Raw genomic sequence first — 22,827 nt, forward strand, 5'->3', positions numbered from 1 at the left:
GTATATAATAAATATATATATATATATTATATACATATATATAATATAGATATATAAATGTACATAATATATATATATGTATATAGTATGTATATAATATATATGTATATAATATATATGTATATAATATATATATATATAATATATATGTATATAATATATATGTATATAATATATATGTATATAATATATATGTATATAATATATATGTATATATATGCATCATCAATCATATGATGAGTCGTAGACGACAAAACACGTGTCAATTAATAATTATATTTTAAAAACAATATACATATATTATATACATATATATTTTATATACATATATATACATATATATATATACATACATATATATGTAAATATATATATATATATATATATATATATATATATATATATATATATATATATATATAAAAGTGAATACAGAATATTTCCGCAGGAATATATATATATATATACACATAATATATATATATATTATGTGTATATATATATATAAGGTGTATATATATATATATATATATATTATGTGTATATATATATATATATATTTATATATATATATATATATATATATATTTATATATATATATATATATATATATATATATATATATATATATATATATATATATATATATATATATATATATATTATACACATAAATATATATGTAAATATATACGTGTGTGGGGGGTGATCATGGATGAAAGGCTAGTATAACGTTTACGTCGCTGACTTCGGTATTCGAAAGTGGTTTTGAATTCTTTTATATTTGGGGAAATGATGTAATTTCTGGTTATAGTTAAAGTTTAGGTTTAATTCATATTTAGCTCTCCCTACACCTATATAAGTATTGGGGTTTATTGTGTCAATAAACCAAACAGATAATGTTATTTTATTTTATTTATTTATTCTTTTTTTTCTTTTTCTTTTTTCTCTAAACAACGGTATAAATGTCCTTATAAAAGTTTTAAGGTTAAATAATAATCTGAAAATTTTTTTGTTTTTTTTTTATTAGAGAGGGTGGGGTTGCTTGCTTGGCGTTATTCGCATGTCTATTAATACGTGATGTGAAACACGCCGGAATCCAGAGTTCAACAGAAAGTCTGGTCGTGTCTTTGTCTTGGTCCGGTCCACTTTGGGCTGGTATAAAAATCGTCACATTCAAACCCGTCGAAATTCTTCAGTGGTGGTGGTGGTGTTGTGGTGCTGGATGTTTATTTGCTTCCCCGCTGAGCAAATTAGGCAGGAGGCCGTTTTTAATGTGGAGATAGGGGAAGGAGGAGGGAAAGAGGGGATCCAGCTCCCCAGAGGAGGGAAGTGGGGGCTGGATTAGAAACTGTTGGTATGAAGGGTTGCCCCTTCAGTGACCAAGGTCAGATATGTGGGGTTACCCCCACATATGGTCTTTGTGAGGGTGCTGGTGCGCCTCTTGCGACAGGTAAATAAATCTACCCTCCTTATCCGTAAGGAGGGGGCAACGTCTGAGATGTGGAGTGGGTGGGTAGCCTCCGGATTAAGAACTGGGCATTATGGCGTGAAAGACATTTTAAAACTTTTTTTTTTTTTTTTTTACACTTTGCTCTCTTTTTTTACGCTCTCTCAGCTCCGTGACTGCCTACACAAGCCTTATACTTACCCACCCTGAAAAATGAAAAACAAAAACAAGTATGGGTGGGCAAGATGAATTTATTTAGTTTGCTCCTTTCTTCATTTAAAACATTACCAAAATTCAGAAAATCAACCAATTTTAATGCAATTTTCAGTATTTATTAAATAATGATCACGAAATATAAAGAATCTTAGTGAAAAGGTGTTATTTCGTGAAACAAAAGCACAAGGTACAAAAAAATAAATTAATTTTTTTTTTTTTGTATTTTTTTACATTAAGTCCATCTCCACTATTTTCTTTTAAATGACGCTTTTGTTTCCGTTTTCGACTATGCTGAATACGAAAATCTCATTTAAATTTTGCAGAGGCAAGTAGTTATCAATATATAAAGACCTATATTATGCATTGTAATTCTCATATTTTTAGGTGCGTGCATGCGCGTAAAAATATGGCCGCCAGAGAATTACTGGGAAATTATACTGTTTGTCAAGCATTTCTTAACTAACTTAAGAAATGCTTGACAAACAGTATAATTTCCCAGTAAGGAAGTTTAGATTTCTCAAATATCCCTTTCCTTTCACTCATATCGAACAGCATCTTTCACTTTTTTTTTCTTTTTTTTTTTTTTGCGTTGATAACACAATGAACACAGTTTGCGCAGCAGCACATTCGACTTTTCTCCCTAAAAGAACACGGTGTTTAGCACTTCGGACATATGACTATTTAAGGAAATACGTCACTTCTGCAGCATACGGACGGCGGCAATATTAAGAGAGCGATAACTCCAATGTCTTCTTGGTCAAATACCACGGCAAATAAGTAACAAACAAGTTGTTTGTTTTTTTTTCCGGACACAAAAATATTTGAAAACCAAAACGTTGTATAAAAATGTATCAAAATATAATTGCAAAAACATTCATAGAAAAGTCTGCGTAAGAAAATGTAATTTTAATAAAAAAATTTGTAATTAAAATAACACTGGATTTTTATAAATTAAAATTGTTTTTGTTTTTTGAACAAATTAATAATTTAAATGGAACATTTTTCGAATTAAAGCAATATCTCCAGCAAATACTACTGTTGTTGGTTTGCAATAACATGTTTTGTCCACGTTGACAACTGTTTTGACAACAATCTATTAGTTTGCAACAATCTATTAGTTCGCAAAAAGTCTATTGTTTCCCGGGTGTCCGACGTCAACAATGCAATATCGCGCATATTTAAGGAATTTGCATCCATTTTAAAATAAAGTTTCCAGAGAATTTCCCAAAAGGTACGAGTTATCGTCCCCTGTTCTTGGATCGAGTAGCACCACCTAGCGACAGTTTAGTGAAACGTACAAAAAAAATGGCTGTCGTTCGTATACTGCAGAAGTGCCTTTTCTTACGCAGACTTTTCAATAAATGTTTTATAATTTATATATCGATACATTTTTATACAAATGTTTTGGTTTTAAAATATTTTTTTGTTAAAAAAAATCGTTTTTTATCTATTTGCCGTGTTATTTGACCAAGAAGAAATTGGAGCTATCGCCCCCGCACAATGGCGCCGTCCGTGTAATGCAAAAGTTCCTAAGAAAATATAATTTTAATAAAACAATTTTTGAATTATAGCAACACTGATTTTTCCCCCGAAACATTTTTTGAATTAAAGTAAAATTGGATTTTTTTCAGAACTATTTAATAATTTAAATGAAACATTTTTCGAATTGGATTATTTTATTATTTTTTTTTCCGAAATATTTTTTTAATTAAAATAAAATTGTCACTGTAACAAAATATAATTTTAATTTTTTTTTTTTTTTTTTTTTTTTTTGTGGCACCTGTTAAAGGGTCAAAACGTATTATGGTTTCAATTTTTTAATTAATAAACAATCTGAATGGAGAGAAGCGCAACCTGGCGACAGTTTAGTGAAACGCACCAACAAATAGCGCCGTCCGTGTAACGCAGAAGTGCCATTATTATTATTATTATTATTATTATTATTATTATTATTATTATTATTATTATTATATTTATTTATTTATTTATTCATTCATTCATTCATTCATTCAAATAACATTCACACTTTTTACTCATTATTGCATTATTCATTTTAATATGTATTAATTTGTTTTAATATATTCGAAAAACAAATCTGTTTACTTTATAATGTAACAAAGTAAACAGCCTTGTTTGTTGAATACATTAAAACACTTAAAATAGTTAAAACATTTAAAACAATTAAAACAAACTTTACACTTAAAATGACTGGTTTACTTTGTTGAATCAAAAGCCTTCAATTCAAGCCTTTAAGATTTTTTTGTACTTTTTTATCTTTTTTATTTCTTTATCATTACTGATTGCGGGGGCTTTTTTATATTTATGCAAACGTATTTTTATTTTATTTATTTACTTAAGGGTCATCACTTATAAAGGCCCGGAGGCCACTCTTCGATAAGAGTTCATAAGTGTCAAGTAGATCGTGAGACATCATCATTAGTGAGTTAATTATTTAAGAGGATGGTTCAACAAGAGATTAGAGATACCGAGATAAGTATCACTGTATCAACCTCCACCTCTAGTATTTATTTATTTATTTATTTATTTATCGTATTATCTAAGTCTGTAAGCGTTACCCGGGAGTTTGTTTTTACTTTCATTCTAGTTTGACTTTAAAAAAATTATATGTGCGTGTTTGTTTGTGTGCGTGTTTGTGTGTGTGTATATATATATATATATATATATATATATATATATATAATCAGTTTTCCGACATTAATGCACGTACATATTAGTTACTTGTAACTGGCTGACCGAAACATGCTTATGAAATGTGTAGCGACATATTAATGCTTATGTAAAACAAATAAAAAGTATATCTTGCCCTACTTCGGTATTGAGCAGTCTTACTGCTTTACTTATGGAAAATATTAACCTGGAATTATATATATATATATATATATATATATATATATATATATATATATATATATATATATATATATATATATATATATATATATATATATTAAGTAATGTGATTTATAATTTAAAAATTAAAAAAAAAATTTAAAATTTAAAAATCAAATTTTAATTAAATTAAAAATCAGTTTCATAAGAAATATGGATATAATTCACAAATTAAATTCATAAATGAAAATGATAGAAACATAAACTGCATTAAAAATAAACCTATTAAGAGCGTAATAACATATAATATGGCAATGTCTTCCCGTATACGAGTTAAGAAAAATAACCAAGAGACAAAAAAAGATAAAACCAAACTACAAATATTAGATAATAATACAAATAAACAGCAAACTAAAACCCGCAAACGTAAGAATAGACACAAGGAGATCCTATGGTTCAACCCCCCCGTATTCCAAAAACCTAGAAACAAACATAGCTAGAGAATTTTTTAAAATATTAGATAAGAACTTTAAAGCCCCCCATAGATATAATAAGATTTTCAATAAGAACACAATTAAAGTCTCTTACTCTACTATGCCTAACCTTCATCAGAAAATAATTAGCTCTAATAATAAGAAAATTAATAAACTACAAAATACAACTATACAAAATACATCGGACTGTAACTGTAGAAGAAAAAATAAATACCCCCTACAAGGCTCATGTAAAATTAAAAATGTTATCTATAGCTGCACAGTATCAAAAACTCCAAATATACAAGAACCTATCAACAGCCATAACTCAACTACCAGATTAAATAATAACACCAACTTAAATCAATCTACCGATCAATTACTAATCAACCCACCACATTATAATCCAACAATAGACCTAACGGAAAATAATCATAATAATCAAGAGGTAATATATATTGGTTCCACATCTGGCCCAATAAAACATAGAATTTCAACGCACAAACATTCTTTTAAAAATAACTCTCTATCAAACCAAACTACTCTATCCAACTATATTTGGCAACTAAAAAATAGCAATATTTCTTTCAACTTAAAATGGCAAATAATTGAGACTTGCAAATCATATAAACCAGGAGATAAATTTTGTACACTATGTACAAAAGAAACCCTAAAAATTTTAAAATATGAAGATATAAAAAGCACAACCAAACTAGTAAATTCAAGACATCAGCTTCTAACATGTAATCATAAACGTTGGTTTAAATTTAATAAATATAAACCACCTTAAATCATTAAAAATTACTCATTAGTAAAAATAGATTACAATTTTTTTTTTTTTTTTTTTTAATAAATTAAGTTAGACCAATTACCGCCCTTAGACCCGTAAATCAAATAATAAATAAAGCCAATAACACATGACAATTATCTCCCCTTAAAAACTTGCAAAATAAATATTCTCTCTATATATATTAACTGTAGCGTCTTTAAATCAAAATACGCTAACGGAAACAATTTACTGCACGAGCGTCGCCCTTTTAAAATTCATCATTCAATAAAATAAAAAGCTATAGCAAACATCTAAATGACTACTTTAAACACAGTTCCTGATTTCAAAAAAAGAAAAACTAAAAGGTAACTATCTCTCTATATTTTTAAATCAAATTTATTATGTAAATTCAAAAAAAAAAAAAAATATATATATATATATATATATATATATATATATTCTACTAATTTCTATCTCTAACCTATACTAATTTTCTTATAAATTTTAAATCCAAACCTTTTATTTCAATTTTTCAGATTCATCTGCCTTACTTTTAATGCTAGGTTTATTTTTGGTGTCTTTTAAATTCAATAGAAATCCTCCTAAATTTGCTGATGAGGAGACCGTGCTTACCAAAAAAAACTATGTATAATTGTTCTACGTGACTTCATGTATACCACAAATAAAAAGCACGGATTTCCGAAACGATCATACAGATAATTGACTTTGTTGTTGTTCCTTCTTATGAAACTGATTTTTAATTTAATTAAAATCTGATTTTTAAATTTTAAAAAAATTTTTTAATTTTTAAATTATAAATCACATTACTTAATATTGAATTAGCTCTAGGACATTTAACTATCGAGCTTATTATATATCTAAATTACAACGAGCATTTCCTGTATTTTAATTAAACTAGTAATTTCACTATTACATTAAAATACACTTAGCTCTTTAGACTATTATTCTAATCTCCTTTAAATTTATATATATATATATATATATATATATATATACATTTATGTAATCTTCAAATACAGACTTTTTTGTTTGAAAACAAAAACTACCATTAAATAAATCTATTTCCTTCATCTATGACTTTTCAATGCTTATTTATCTCCTCAGAGGAAAAATATTAGCAAATGTTTTTATTAGTTTGCACCTTATTTGCTAAAAGCAATAAACATAGAAAATTAGGCATGTTAGATTTTACATTGGAGCTAAAAGGTGGATTGAACCACATAGCTTTCTTTCGTCTTATTCTTCTATTTTTATTATTTTTTTTTTTTTTTTTTGATTAGGGATTATATAAGGGGTAGTTTCTTTTCTGATGAGTTTATTATTGCTAGGATTATGTTATCTTATTTTTTATTATTAGTTTTTATAGTCATATTGTGAGTAATTACTGAATCTAACTTTTTCACTATGGGCGAGGGTTATACTCTATATGTTCTGCATATCTTGAGTTCTCTAACATATCATTGTAAAATGTCGATACCTGGTCAAAAGCCATTTTGTCAGCTGACAGATTTGAGATCCTTTTGGAGATAGAAGGTACGATCGAATTAATTATTGATTTTGGACGATTGGATTGTTCGTGCACATAAAATGAATTTACATTAGGCTTATGGTTAGGGGTGTAAGATTCAGAAGATAGATTCAAAGAAATATCCAAGAAATTGGATGATTTTTATTTGGGTCAGCTTCAATTGTTAGGTCATAATTTTTTTAAAATACGTGTAGTTTTTTTTATAGTATTGTGTTATTGTCTAGGCTTAGCTGGTGTTAAGAATAATGTGTCATCTCTGTAGAGCCCTCCTTGTAAATTGTTAAATTCTATATTAATTTCTTTTATAAGGAAATACTCCACTAGGTCTGTTACTTGTGCTGAATCAGAAGATCCTATTATTATATCGAAAGTATTGGGGGTATCTTCTTGTCCAATATTTCCCATCAAAATTTATTAAGGATCGGCTGACTAATAGAATTAATTGTGATTGCTAACCTTGGAAGGATAACAAGACGCGGTGGATCACTTTACCTCCTTACTACTAGGAATTTCCATTTCAAGGTTTAACATTCATTTAACAATATCCTTTTTTGCATCTATATCCCATTCCCTTATTCTGTGTATCACAAATGTTTTAAAAACTTTAACTTTCTATGTTTATTGCTTTTGGCAAATAAGGTGCAAACCAATAAAAACATTTTTCGTCTGAGGAGATGAATAAGCATCGAAAACTCATGGGTTAAAGAAATATATTTATTCAATTGTATTCTTTGTTTTCAACAATAAAAAATTCTGTATTTGAAGATTAACTTTTTCAAATCATAAAATTTAAATACATAAATTTTGATTCATTTGCTCTATCTTGTATATTGAGCAATTTTATTTGGCTGGGATTGTCTTATATAAAATATTACATCTAATAATATTTTGTAAGACCAAAAATCACTGGATTTGCATATTAGTAGATATATTCCATTTCACTATTCTGAAGTATATATATATATATATATATATATATATATATATCTTTTGGCCACCCTGGGCACGCTTTCCCTCAACAAGCTGAGAGTAGAAAATCTGTTTTGGGAGGCGGAGATCCGGCATTCGGACAACATGACCAGTCCATCTGAGCTGGCGTTGAGCAACAGTAGCGGTGATAGTGGGAATGCCAGCCTCACTCAGGACGCTGGTGTTGGTGCGTCGGTCCTTCCAACTAATTCTGAGGATTTTTCGGAGGCATCTTTGGTGGTACGTCTCCAGGGTTTTTACGTGCCTCCTGTATGTGGTCCAGGTCTCCGATCCATAGAGAAGAGTGGGCAGCAAGACAGCTTTATATACCATGATTTTGGTCTTTGCCAGAAGGTCACGATTCTCAAATACTCTCTTCCTTAGCCTTGAGAAAGCCCCACTGGCACAGCTGAGACGGTGTTGTATTTCATCATCTATGTTGGCTTTTGATGATAGGATGCTGCCTAGGTATGGGAAGTGGTCCACATTTTCCAGTCTAGCGTTGTCAATGGAGATGTTTGGGGGTGAGACTGGAGTACTGTTTGGTGGTGATTGATGGAGGATTTGGGTTTTTTTTATATTAATTGTTAGTCCTAGCTGTTTGTACGCCCTCGTGAAGGCAACCAGTGTACACTGTAGGTCCTCTTCTGAGAGGGCTACAAGGGCGTTATCGTCTGCATACTGTAGCTCCATAATGGTGTTCGTTCGACCTTTGGCCCTAAATCTGTTGATGTTAAAAAGTCGCCCGTCAGTTCTGTACATAATCCGAACTCCATGGGGAAGATGTTTGTCCGTGAGATGGAGGATAGCAGTAATGAAGATGGAGAACAGGGTTGGGGCAATGGGAGATGAGGTATAAGGACAACATCAAAGCAAATCTAAAGCGGTTTCACATGGACCTTGAGACATGGGAGGACGTGGCTGGGAGCAGGTTGGCATGGAGGAGCGTTGTCCACAAAGGTGCTGCGCTTTATAGTAGTGACCTAAATCAAGCTGCTGAGGATAAACGCAAGCACAGAAAGGACAGATTATTAACCAGACACACCCAACCCCACCCCACCACCACTACCTTTATCTGCCCAAATTGCACAAGACAAATTGGGTCTAGGATTGGGCTCTATGCTCACCTGAGGACCCACAGAAGCCACAACGGAGGACAGTCTTACTCGGACACGAGTGACCGCCGATGATGATGATATATATATATATATATATATATATATATATATATATATATATATGTGTGTGTGTGTGTGTGTGTGTGTGTGTGTTATTTGTTTTTGTTTTTGTAATACGTTTTGAGTGAATTCAAATATTTACGAAAGTGCATTTTTACCTAAATGAGAGTTGGGAATAAGTTTCCCTTTAACCAATTTGGTACCTCCACATGGGGAGCGGCATAAACAATATATATATATATATATATATATATATATATATATATATATATAAAAGTGAACGTATCTGTGTGTCTGTCTGTGTACATTTTCCTTCGCAATAACTCTGTTAATTTTTAGTCTACAGACTCAAAATTTGATATACAGGGCATTGAGATTTGGGAAAATCTATGTGATTGGTTTTCGGCCAGAAATTTGGCTGTTAAAGGGTCAAAGTTCAACGATTTGACCTTTGAGAACTCTACAAAACTCCTCCGACAATTTGGGGTCTAAACACTTGAAATTTTAGATGTGGGTTCCTTGGACATGGATCTAACTTAATAACTCAATTTGAGCCCAAAAGAATAAATTTTAAGGGGTCATAATAGGGGCAAAGTTAAAAAAAATTGATCGATTTTACATACATATATATATATATATATATATATATATATATACGCTTAAATATGATATTTTGATTAATGCAGATTTCATATTTTTTATATTGGACCCAATAGATATTAATGATTTAAAAAGTATTTTTTAAAAATGACTCGTGTGCCACCATCGACAATCAAAACCAAAACGTTTAGCTTACGATTTACTTTTTCCCTTGACGTTAATGCCTGAGCTATGAAGACATGTTTGCTTCTTTTTTTTTACGTAGACATCATCACTTATCAAGGCCCAAAGACCACTCAAGGATAAGGGTTAAGAGTCTACAGTAGTCAATTGGACAATATAGTAATCGTTAGTCGTGGAAATTTGGTCAATTTGTTAACTTAAGTAGAACAGCTCATTAAGAACTTCTTTAGATTGGACTTGAAGACAATCAGATTGCAGTCAGCTTAAAAGTAGGAAAACGGAAGACAGTTTCAGAAGAGTGCAGAAGCTTTTTTCATGGAATCTACGTTTAGGTTTAGGCACAGATAAAGTTTTTTAAGCTAGACGAGTGTTTCTTGTGAAAGTTTGGTGAGGGGGGACCATAGATTGAAGCTCAGTCGAGCACTTGCCATTAAAATCATAATAAAGCATAGACAAACTCGCAACATCTCTTCTGTGAGATAGAGGTTGCAGGAAAGAGAAAAGGACATTTCCTACAAGGCTACGAAGTCTATTTTGAACTCTGTCAAGGCAGGATAAGTCCTTTCTAGCAGCTCCTGCCCAGTACTCCATACTTGGACGTACTTGGCTCTTATATAAATAGAGAATTGCATCAGCAGTGAGATATCTACTGGAGAGATAGAAGTATCCAACCATTTTCCAGCAACCTTGGAAACAGATTTGACATATGTGTTCCATTTCCGATCAGGAGTAAAGGTCAAGCCCAAAAGCTTGTCAAAACATGAGGCCTCCCCAAGACAAGAGCCATTCATTTCAATTGATGCCAGATGGGGATCAGAACATTGATGATGTGAAGATAAAAGCTTGGTTTTAAGTGCATTAAAAGTAACCTGCTATTTCTTTCCCCATTGTACCACGTGCTCAAGATCAGACGAGAGAGAATCGGAGAGAACTTGGTCGTTTACAATCTTAGATGTGCTACCATAGATGGTAGTTTCATCAGCATAAATGTCTACGAATGATGTAAGGGTGTGATTTGGAAGATCATTAATGTAGATCAGGAAGAGAGTTGGGCCCAGGATGGACCCCTGAGGAACTCTAGCATTAATACTGTGAGCTTCTTATTTTTGCCCATCAACTACTACTCTTATGAACTTATCAGAGAAAAATTATTTAATAATTGAGAAGACATTTCCAGCTATACCATAGTGGAGATCTTATGCCATACCCTATCAAAGGCCTTAGATATGTCAAGAGCAATTGCCTTAGAAAGGTTGCCTCCATCGAGAGATTCGCTAATCCTATGAGATATAACTGTAAGCACATCTGCTGTAGATCTAGCAGAAAAGAAACCATATTGTGTGTCACAAATACATGAATAGAGAGAAAGATGTTACAGCTACTTTTTAACTCCTTTACTTTCTTCCCCATGTCTCCTGGGCAACGCCGGGTAGCCATACTAGTTATTAAGAAAGAAAACTAATAGTTTTACTAAAACTTGAAGTAAACGGATAAGCGTTAAAGATCGCAGTCAGAGCAGAATGCAATAAAAAAATTCTGTATAGCCATTAAAAATGGGTTTGTCTTATTGATAAATGATTAATCATTTCCAGTTCAAATCTATTTAGTATTACGCATGTAAACTTGAGAAAAAATGTTTGAAATATGTTAGCATTGTGTGAAAACGGGAAATCAAAACAAGATGGCAACCGAATTTGACCTAATGTCATGTTATTTCGCTTATTCACATAATGTTGACGCAATTCAAGCAAATTTTTCTCAAGTTGTATGCGTAATACTAAATGGATTTTAACTCGAAATGATTTCTCGGTACCTGTACAGTTTAATCAAGACATTAAAAAATCAAAATATCGAAAAAAAGTTTATATTGTACGTATCCGTTATGGAACAAAGTTCTCCAAAAAAAATTTACTTAATTTCATCAATTTGTTATGATCCCGAGCAAAAGGTTCGATTTTTAGGAAAAAAAAAACTAGTATTAAAGATGGAGAGGGAGTGTCGGCGGTTTAAACTGAGTTATCTCATCATGGCATGTTCTAAAAATTCAAACAAAAAGTTTAAAAAATTCAAAGATGTCTACCTTCAACGTGCTATTATAAAAACATGTTTTTCCGCTGAAAAAATTACTCGATCAAATTAAGTGAATTTTTTTTTTTCAGATCTTCAGTTCAAAACGGATACGTACAATATAACCTTTTTTCGATATTTTCATTTTTTAATGTTTTGATTAAACTATACAAATACCGACTTCTCATTTTAAGATATTTAACAAAAATACCGTAAAAACATTTAAAATGCCTGAACAGAATATTTTTCTCCCATTCTACTCCAGCCGCGATCTTTAACGCTAGCCATGATACGTTTCCACTCAAAAATAAAATCTTGTTTTCTTAACGAGAAATGTTACTCCAAAATTGTAGCAGCTAATTTTCAAATACTTGTATTCTTTTTTTTTTCTCATGGAATGTACCTACATTTTAATTAGATGAGTTGTAACTTTCATTTTATTTAGATGAGTTGTAATTTTCATTTTATTTGGGTATGTTATTGCGTGTTCACATGTCGCCACTCCTTTCTAGTAAGAAAACCTGATGTTGCTGAAAAGACAGGTGACTTCCATTTCGTTTGAACTAGAGTGACTTGCACTTTTATTTATAACTAATCCATGATTTCTGATCAACGCATCCTCTACAGAAGGTTAGACACAAAATCAGGTGAGGCCCTGAAAGCCAGCGCACTAGGATAAGTCCTACAAAAAATATCCAAGTGTGCTCTGTAGGCATTCCACAGCAGAATCGCCTCAGTTGATTAGCGATGAAAGGTACAGCCTGGCAGCGTGTACCTGCCTAAACGGTATAGGCCCATAACTTAGCCTGACAGAAACAAGATCATTGTTGGACTGATGGTCGAGAACGGAGAATGTTTAAAATTACCCTTTTTCAAAGAAAGAATTGGACCTTCTAGAACTGCACAGAACCATTATTAAAGGCATGTATTCAATTGGTATTAACTCTAACCCCATCCAAGCTGTGTTAAGGTAAGTACATCTAGTAAACAAAACAAAATAAATAGAAATTTTTCTTTTGTGTGTAGGTTTCATTATAACTTCTGTTGACTCTCGATGGAGTCCATATGGACCCCGGTTGGGAATCCCTGCTGCAGCCACATCTGAAATACTAATAAATAAATCAGTGTCCTCTTTCCTAGAAAATGGAAAACATGAATTTGTTGTTTTGCCAGGAAACTGACCTATCATACGATGCGTGTTTATTTAGGTGAGTTCGAACTTGCGTCGAAAATCGAGTTACGTGTCTTTAGGAACGTATCTGTGATATGGCTGTATGACACACACACACACACACACACATACACACACATACACACACACATAGTGAGTTTTATCAATTAAATTACAAGATGCACCCGGCGTTGCCCTGTATTAAACGTAATGTTAAATTCCTTTAAAAAAAAAAGAAACGGAAAGAAACTGAGACATGTGCATGCGAGTATTATGTTGTTTTTTTTTCTAAACAGTTCACTTCTTGTAAGTAAAAAGAAAAAGGGAAAAATATTTGAGCTGAGATCGAAACCAAAACCTAAAGACAGTGAGTCAAGGGCGATAACCATTAGACCAGCTTGCAAAGATCTTTAAAAAGTGTTTTCAAACTGTGTGAAACGGTTGACAAACAGATAAAAATCTGATGACTTCCCCCAGTATCATTTGACGCCTTATCAACCCTTTTTCCAAGTTGAAAACCGATTAAAACGTTTTCCACATGTCTGAATACCCTATATATCAAATTTCAAGTCTGTAGGTCAAAAATTCGTTGAGTATATAGGTTGAGAAGTGTCCTCACGCACACTCATTCTCACTTTTATAGATATATAGATTTTAGAAAGTTAGGTTGTATTTCCATTCGCATTTTCTAGGTTTATGAAAAACAGAATTAGTAACCAGCAACAAGTGAGTTAAAAGGAATTGGTGCAGAAGAGTTCCGACCTTTTTTATGCATAAAAGACGCAAACACATCAAAGCTCAAACAAGATATTTTGGTCTATTTGGTTGACAATATTCATATGCAAAATGAACTTTATTAATCTTTTTTTTTTTTACACAGTGGTCACCACTTATCAAGGCCCGGAAGCCACTCAGGGATAAGGGTTATTGCAAGTACATTACGTTATTGTGGAGATTTGATGAAGTGTTTACTTAAGGGGGCGGTTCATTAGAAATTTGTTAACGTTGGACTTGAAGACATCCAAGTTGAAGTCCGGTGGGAAGCAGGCAGACGGAACAGATTCCACAGGCGTGCAGTTCTAAGAAAGAAGCTTTGTTCATGGAATCTACGTTTTGATTTAGGCACAGATAAAGAGTGGGGGAAATTTTTCACAGTGGATTCGGCTAGACAGCTGTTTTTTATGAAAGATTGGCGAGGGGGGACCAGAGATTGGAGTTCAGACGAGCACCTGCCATGGAAATAACGATAAAACAAAGATAGGCTCGCAACGTCTCTTCTGTGGGAGAGAGGTTGCAGGGTAGAGAAAAGGACATCCCCCACTAAGCCACAAAGTCTATTTTGTACTCTGTCAAAGCAGGATAGGCTGTTTTTAGCAGCTCCAGCCCAGATATGGCAGCAGTATTCCATCCTTGGACGTACTTGGCTTTTATATAGACAGAGAATTGCATCAGTAGTGAGATATCTTCTGGAGCGGTAGAAGGATCCCACCATCTTTCTAGCGACCTTGGCAACAGACTTGATGTACATGTTCCATTTCAGATCAAGAGTAAAGGTCAAACCCAGAAGCTTGTCAAAACATGGGGCCTCTCCCAGACGAGAGCCATCCATCCTAATTGATACCAGATGAGGATCAGAGCGTTGATGACGTAAGGATAGGAGTTTGGTTTTAGATGCATTAAAGGTAACCAGCCACGTCTTCCTCCACTGAACCACGTGCTTGAGATCAGAGGAGAGAGAATCAGAGACAACTTTGTCATTTACAGCCTTTGATGTGTTGCCATAGATGGTCGTGTCATCAGCATAGATGTTAACGAATGATTTAAGCATGTGTTTAGGGAGGTCATTGATGTAGATCAGGAAGAGAGTTGGGCCTAGGATTGACCCCTGAGGGACTCCAGCATTAATACTGCAGGCCTCTGATCTTTGTCCATCGACCACTACTCTTATGAGCCTATCGGAGAGAAATGATTTAATGATTGAGAAAACATTTCCAGTTATACCGTAGTTGGAAATCTTGTGAAGTAGACCCTTATGCCATATCTTGTCGAAGGCTTTTGATATGTCAAGAGCAATTGCCCTAGAAAGGAAGCCTTTGTCAAGAGATTCACTAATCCTGTGAGATATAACCGTCAGCACATCTGCGGTAGATCTTGCAGAGCGGAAACTATATTGTGTGTCATTAAGAAGGTTGTTTCTGCTGAGGTGGTTGACTATTTCTCTATTTAATATGGATTCCAGCAACTTACTCTACAAATTTATACGATGGAGTGTGGAAGATAAATATGTATGTAGTGGATTATGTATGTTTATTTGTTTTATTTTTTGTTGTTGTTTTTTACAAAGGAGTCACTACTTATTAAGACCGGGAGGCCACTCGAGGATAAGTGTTACCGAGTGTACAGTAGTCAATGGTAAAATGTTGTAGCAATCGTTAGTAGTGGAAATTTTGTAAATTGGATTACTTAAGGGGACAGTTCATCAAGAACTTGTTCATGTTGGACTTGAAGACCACCATATTGTAGTCAGTTGGAAAGGAGGAGAAAGTGGAGATGTAAGGTAGGGAAAGTGGGAGATGAGTGAGGATGGAGTGGTGGAGGGATAAGCAATGAAGCAAAGGTGATTAAAAATGTTAGGAAATAAAAAAAAACACACAAACAGGGATGAAAATTTTTTATTAAAATTGTTCAGAGAAGATCAGAAAGGTGTTGTAATGGCCAAGATGGAAGGTAGTTGAGCTGATCAGTTCAGATCCTCACCCTCCCTTTGGTCTATACCTTGCTTTTTGTGATTTATGATTATTCGCTGAACTCAATAAAAACCTTAGAGACTGTCGTTATAAGACAATTGAGGACGAGAGTCATCAATACGCTCACATACAAAGATTTCCATGGGGTCTTCCAGAAGTTGTTGGAACGGTAGGACAAGTGTATTGCAGCCGGAGGAGATTATTTCGAAGGAGACTAAATAAAAGCGGCAATACGAAAAAATCTGGAAACTTATTTAAGGCACCTTCTAATCTGGACTCTTGGGATAATTATGAGTTTAACTCCAACTCTGACAAAAATATTTTTTTTATTATTCAGACTACTGTTCCTGAAGGTCCTTACAATGTTTCAGGTAATCCAATCTCCAACCTCACTTGCATGCGTCTTGTTAAACTCTGAAATCTATATCGAATTTTAAACTTGAAGGCCATTATCCTGAAGTCGGCCAGGAAGCAAGCCAATAGAACAGTGTTCCACAGGCGGATGTTCATGGAATCTGCCTAGAAGCCTAGTAGGTGGTACACTTCTTTTTTCTTTGCAGCCTCTTTTCCACAAAAGAGATGTGAGTGTATCTCTGCTCCGTCGTTATTTTCATGGCAAGTGCTCGTCTGAGCTCCACTCTATGGTTCCCCTTGCTAAGCTTTCACAAAAACACTAAACTAGCTACAACCACTGTCAACAATTTCTCCCACTCTCTATCTGGACCTTAATCTAAATGCAGATTCTATGAACACAGCTTCTTTCCTAGAACTGCCGGCCTGCGGTACACTGTTCTATTGGCTTGTTTCCCTGCCGACTACAGCATGATAGCCTTCAAGTCTAATGTAATCAAGTTCTTGTGGAACTGTTCCCTTAAATAATCAAATTCTACTCAACTAATTAACGATTACTACACTACCATCTTACATTCATTAATCCTTATCCTCTAGTCGTCTTCAGGCCTTGATAAGTGGTGACTCCTTTGTAAAAAATATATATATATATAGTTTGAATTAAAAAGAGAAAAATGTTATTGTCAAGTTTGCATTCATGCCAGACATCCATAAAAAATGTAAATTTGTTTGCTTTTCTTTAAATATAAACAACTTGTCATCATGGAGATCTTTTAGAATCAAAAAAAATTTGTGCGTCGCATAATTGTACGCCTGTCACGTCTCATGATTGGCGTGAATAAACTCGTTCAAATTTACGCAAATAAATCGAAACAAATATGCGTCGGATTGATGACGTCACTACAGAAATTGATGACGTCACTCGATATTTTTATTATAGTATTTTGTTATTTCAATGTGCCTGACATGTATGTATGTGCAAAGTTTTATAGCGATCAACTTTTAGAAAAAAATGTTGAAAATTAAGAAAGTTGTAAGTTTTAAGACACGTGGGTAAATCAATAATGACGTCATCAGAAAAATAGTAACGCCAGCTACATTTTTTTTTTTTTTTTTTTTTGTGTGTGTTAAATTGTTTGTCCGTGAATGCTTAGATCTGATTGTCATAGCATTTGTGGTTTATAAGTTTATCAGAATCGGTGGTGGTTTTGTCTCAAAAGAAAAGCTAAACTCTGTTATGCTTAATCTATATAATATTCTGCTTGTTTCTTCTTTAGTTAATTTGTATGTTATGCTTCGAAAAAGGTCAAATACAATTTTTGAAGGTCGAACTACTTCTAAAAAGCCAAATTCATAAAATGTGGCTTTTAAAAGACCAATCTGGCAACCCTGGACGCGATTATAGGAGGGAGAGGCTTTGATGTAGCCTCGTTTTGGAATATCATTATAATAAAGTATGATCATTGTTGTGATGGTGTGAGAAAGGAACTTCAGTAATTTCAATGTGCAGCAGTTTTTCACCAAAGAAAGAAATCAGCAAAACGTTACGTAAAAAAGGAACATTTGAAAGAAACAGGGGAAAGAAAACATTGTCTGCCAAGATGTGCTGGACTGAAGGAGTAAATTAAAGATTGTCTCTTACAATGTGATTTTATTATTTGCATTGAACTATACAGCACAATATTACTTTCTCCGTATTTATTAGTGTTTATTAACTGATCTGATTTGAATTATTTCTATATTTAAAATACAACGAACACTAAGTAAGCGTATGATCACAAAAAAAAATACAAACAAAAATATTTTTTATTCTTGGTTTAGTAAGAGGTTAGTAGTCCTTCCTGTAGACCCGTTGGGCGTGGTACCTACTGTTGGATCGAGTGTGTTGGTGACTGGTTTGCCGCTGCGAACTGGAATGACCTGTGACGTGCAGAGCGTTTCTATCTATATGCAACGCACGGACGTAGTTGTAGACATGATAGAAATGACTTGATGATAAGAAAAAGGTAATTGTTTGATGTCATATGTGTTCCTTTTTACACATTTATAGTTCAGTGAGGTGTTTTCGCTTTTAAAAAAAAACCCTTGGCCATTTTCACCGTCTCAAATTACAATTATATTTCCAAATCCTTTTTGTGATTTGTTATTTCGATGCTAGGATGTCTTATCAGTCTCTTGAAATAGTAATGGCTTTCGTTTGAACTTAAAATAAATCTTTTCACGGTTTTTCTTTGCCAAATTAAATTATAATTTTATGCCGACAATCTGGAGAGAAAAAAACAGTTGCTGACGTATTCATATCTTCTAGTAATTCTGATTATAATAACAAACACAATTTCTTTTTTAGTGCCGCCATTACTGGCGTACGTTTTTGTCAGTAACTTTGAAGAGATACGTGTTATTTTGTTTTATGACAATAGTATTACCATAATGCTTATAAACTCATATTTACTGCATATCATTTTTTTTTCTATTCAAAAAACTAATTTTATTTGCTATCCAGAAAAATATCAGCTTCATCAAAACATATTTGTTGATTAAATATATTCCTTATTTCTCGGAGTTTCCAAAGGTCCTTCTAATCAAGAAATCATTTCTAATATTATTTACACCGTTCACCTTCAACATAATGCTTGTGTTCTTAAATAACTTTTATATTTTGGAGATGAGGATTAGTTAATCGTATTAGTTGGATTCACCGGACTCGGACTACTTTTCTCATCTTGAGTGTCATTTTCACAACGTTTCGGTCGATGTAACTTCCAACCTTCTGTCAGATGTATTCTGTTGAACTTGAGAATTTGGACGAAATTTCAAACGGAACCCTTTATTTACTTCCCAGGGGTAGCATGCTCTCATCCGCCAGCCATGATTTGATGGAGGTCACTAATCAATTGTAAAAGTGGTATTCTCCTAAAGGTTGAAGGTTCAATTCTCAGTGTGGGCAATCAAAAAATACAATAATGAAATACTTGGGACTTCTATTCAGTCATGGATGACGGAATGAGAGCATGCTACCCCCATGAAGTAAATAAAGGATTTTGTTCGAAATTCCGTTCAAATTCCGGAGTTCTTCACTTTGTTCATGTCACGGCACATCAACCCTGTGATTTTACAACATTTTTCGAACCCGTGTTATACATTCATTCAAACGTCTATGCATACTTTCATCGCTTGTTCTTCGTTTGCGGGTTGAACATTTGCGTCGTTGACTTGATCTCTACTTGATTCCGTTCGTTGCCAATGCTTCTGTTAACCTATGATGTTTGGATTCTGTTTGATGTTAACACTCAACCTCTTCCTAGGTCGAACTCTTGGACAGGCTCCGAGGACGTCAAAGTTAATGATTCTTTTAAAAAATTTTTTTTACAAATTTCACCTCAGAACGTGATCTCGTCAAAACTCTCGTTAAATCTTGCCAAATCTCGTGCCCATGAAACGTGGCCTTGCTGCAAGTTTAGCTCTTTAGCATGGCGCCATGATCTTTTCTTGCCGCATCAGCTGTCTGTGGCTGTATTCGACAGGTTTTGAACACAAACGATTTCTCAAACTAAAAATGGGGTTTGTTCCTAAAATGTACTATGAGTTAAAACTTCTAGTCTGCTAATGTAGGGTCTTATTATATAACTCACCTATCTACTTTAGTTTGATACTAGTGATGGGACGATTTAAATACCATTATTGATTCCGTTCTAAATTCCTAATTCCAATACAATTACTGATTCTGACATTTTTTTATTTCTAAATATTTACTTATAGAGTTGTTTTGTTTTTTTTTTACTTTCGGATTACCATAAAAACTTGTATGATTTTATGCAAAAGAAAATCTAATGCACGCCACCTCCACACTTTTCACAATAGTTTTTTTCTATTTTTTTTATCTAATCTTTTCCTTGTAATTAATAAAAATTTGATAAACTCCTTGTGAGATTTTCAAATTTTTCACTTGTGCTATTTGTTTCTATCAACCAATCATGTCATTTTTTTGTGCCATTTTTTTATCAGTACCATTTTTTTTTTTTTACCGGTGCCTTTTTTTTTTTTTAACAGTGCCTTTTTTTTTTTTTTTTTTACCAGTGGCAGTTTTTTTTTTTTTCTAATGCCATTTTTACTTAGATTCTTTATTACAACATATAAATTTTTGTTTTATTGCTAGTTTCAAAATAATAAATATTAATCATTTTAATTAGTACTAAGAATGGAAAATTAAGTTTTAAACAAAAATAAAAAAAAATAAAAGAATCGTTTTTAGAATCGGAAATTAGGCTCAAATTTTCCCGATACACCAACACTATTTAATACCCAGTACAATTCATGCATACAACATGTATTGACTTTTCTTTTGAATTGATATGAATTCTTTAGTTTTACTGATTTTGAATTCTTGGATTTCATATATATATATATATATATATATATATATGTATATAGTCATCCACATACATTACTGTTTCGCTATATCACAAGAAACTACCTCAAACCAGGATCGAAACCCGACCGCCCAAACGACAGTAAAGGCTTCTTACTATTATGCTATATGGCTGCTGCTGTGCGGGTAATGAATTAACGATATTTTGACATTGTCCAAGTGCCTAAGCTCGATTTCTTTAAACAAAGAGCATCAAGAAAATATATACTGTTGAGTAATTAATATTTCTGTTAATGACATTTCGAATTGCAACATTTCCTTTTATCTTTTTTCTTCAAAATTAGTTTATTCTATATAAAATAAAACTTTCCAACATAAGGAACATACGTCTGTCTCTGAAGAGTTGTTTAGTGGGTTTTCACTATTCAACTAGACACGTGTAAGCCGTACCAAATAAAAAACAAAGACATTTATGCTGATGACACAACCATCTATGGTAACACTTTGAAAGCCATAAATGACCAAGTTCTCTCTCCTCTGATCTTAATAACGTGGTGCAATGGGGAAAAAGGTGGTTGTTACTTTTAATGCATCTAAGACCAAGCTTTTATTTTTCCATCATCAACGCTTTGATCTCTGTCTGACATCAACTGAATTTAACGGCTCTCGTCTTGGGGAGGCTCCATGTTTTGACAAACTACTGGGTCTGATCTTTACTCTGGATCTGAGATGGAACACATACATCAAATCTGTTGCCAGGCTGCTGGAAAAATGGTGGGATCGTTCTACTGCTCCAGTAGATATCTCACTGCTGATGCAATTCTCTACCTGTATAAGAGCCAAGTACGTCCAAGGATGGAGTACTGTTGCCACATCTGGGCAGGAGTTGCTAGAAAGACCTTATTCTGCCTTGACAGAATTCAAAATAGACTTCGTAGCCTAGTGGGGAATGCCCTTTTCTCTTCCTGGAAACCTTTTTCCTGCAGAAGAGACATTGCGAGCCTGTGTCTGCTTTATCATTATTTTCATGGGATGTGCTCGTCTGAGCTCCAATCTATGGTCCCCCACCTGGCCTGGCTTTCATGAAAAACACTCGTCTATCTGAAACCACTATCAATAATTTCCCCCCACTCTTTATCTGTGCCTAAACCTAAACGTAGATTTCATGAAAAAAGCTTACTTTTTAGAACTGCATGCCTGTGGAACTGTTCTGTTTTCCTGTTTTCCAATTAACTGTAATATGGTCGTCTTCAAGTCTAATATGAACAAGTTTTTGATGAGCCATCTCCTTAAGTAATCCAATTCGCCAAATTTCCACAACTAACAATTGCTACAACATTTTCCCATTGACTACTGTACACTCATTAACACTTATCCTCGAATGGCTTTCTGGTCTTGATAAGTAGTGACTACTTTGTAGGAAAAAAATAAATGAATAAATAAAACTTATGAATGTGAATTAAGTACATCTCTTGGTTTTGGAATAGTACCTAACTATCATCATCATCATCATCATCATTATCATTTTCAGATTTTGAAAATAGATCAAATGACATTTTTCCCAAAATAAATTAATTCTTGACAAAGTCATTTTCTCTTTTTTTTTTTTTTTTTTTTTTTTTTTTTACATGGTAGTCACTACTTATCAAGGCCAGGAAGCCACTTGGGGATAAGGGTTATTGCGTCTACAATAATCAATGGGATAATATCGTAGTAATCGTTAGCAATGGAGATCTGATGAAGTGTCTTACTTAAGGTGGGGAGGGGTTGAGAGAGAAGTTGCAGGGAAGAGAAAAGGGCATCCCCACTAAGCCACGAAGTCTATTTTGTACTCTGTCAAGGCAGGATAGGCTGGTTTTAGCAGCTTCTGTCCAGATGTGGCAG

General features: G+C 33.2%; 1 protein-coding gene across 4 annotated transcripts in view; it reads left to right on the top strand.

The window, feature by feature from the left end:
• Positions 1-22,827, top strand: part of LOC145294081 (uncharacterized) — an 89,436-nt gene that overhangs the window by 39,674 nt on the left and 26,935 nt on the right. Inside the window, exon 1 of one of the 4 annotated variants that reach the window (XM_080141142.1) lies at positions 12,898-13,275. The exons of the other annotated variants lie outside the window; for them this stretch is intronic. The gene's annotated coding sequence lies outside the window, so the exon portion shown is untranslated. Of the gene's footprint in view, positions 1-12,897; positions 13,276-22,827 lie in introns of those variants that run through there. 4 annotated transcript variants of the gene reach the window in all.

Source organism: Euprymna scolopes, chromosome 15 (genome assembly GCF_053919585.1).
Source record: "Euprymna scolopes isolate OS-2025 chromosome 15, ASM5391958v1, whole genome shotgun sequence".
Classification (NCBI taxonomy): Eukaryota; Metazoa; Mollusca; class Cephalopoda; order Sepiida; family Sepiolidae; genus Euprymna; species Euprymna scolopes.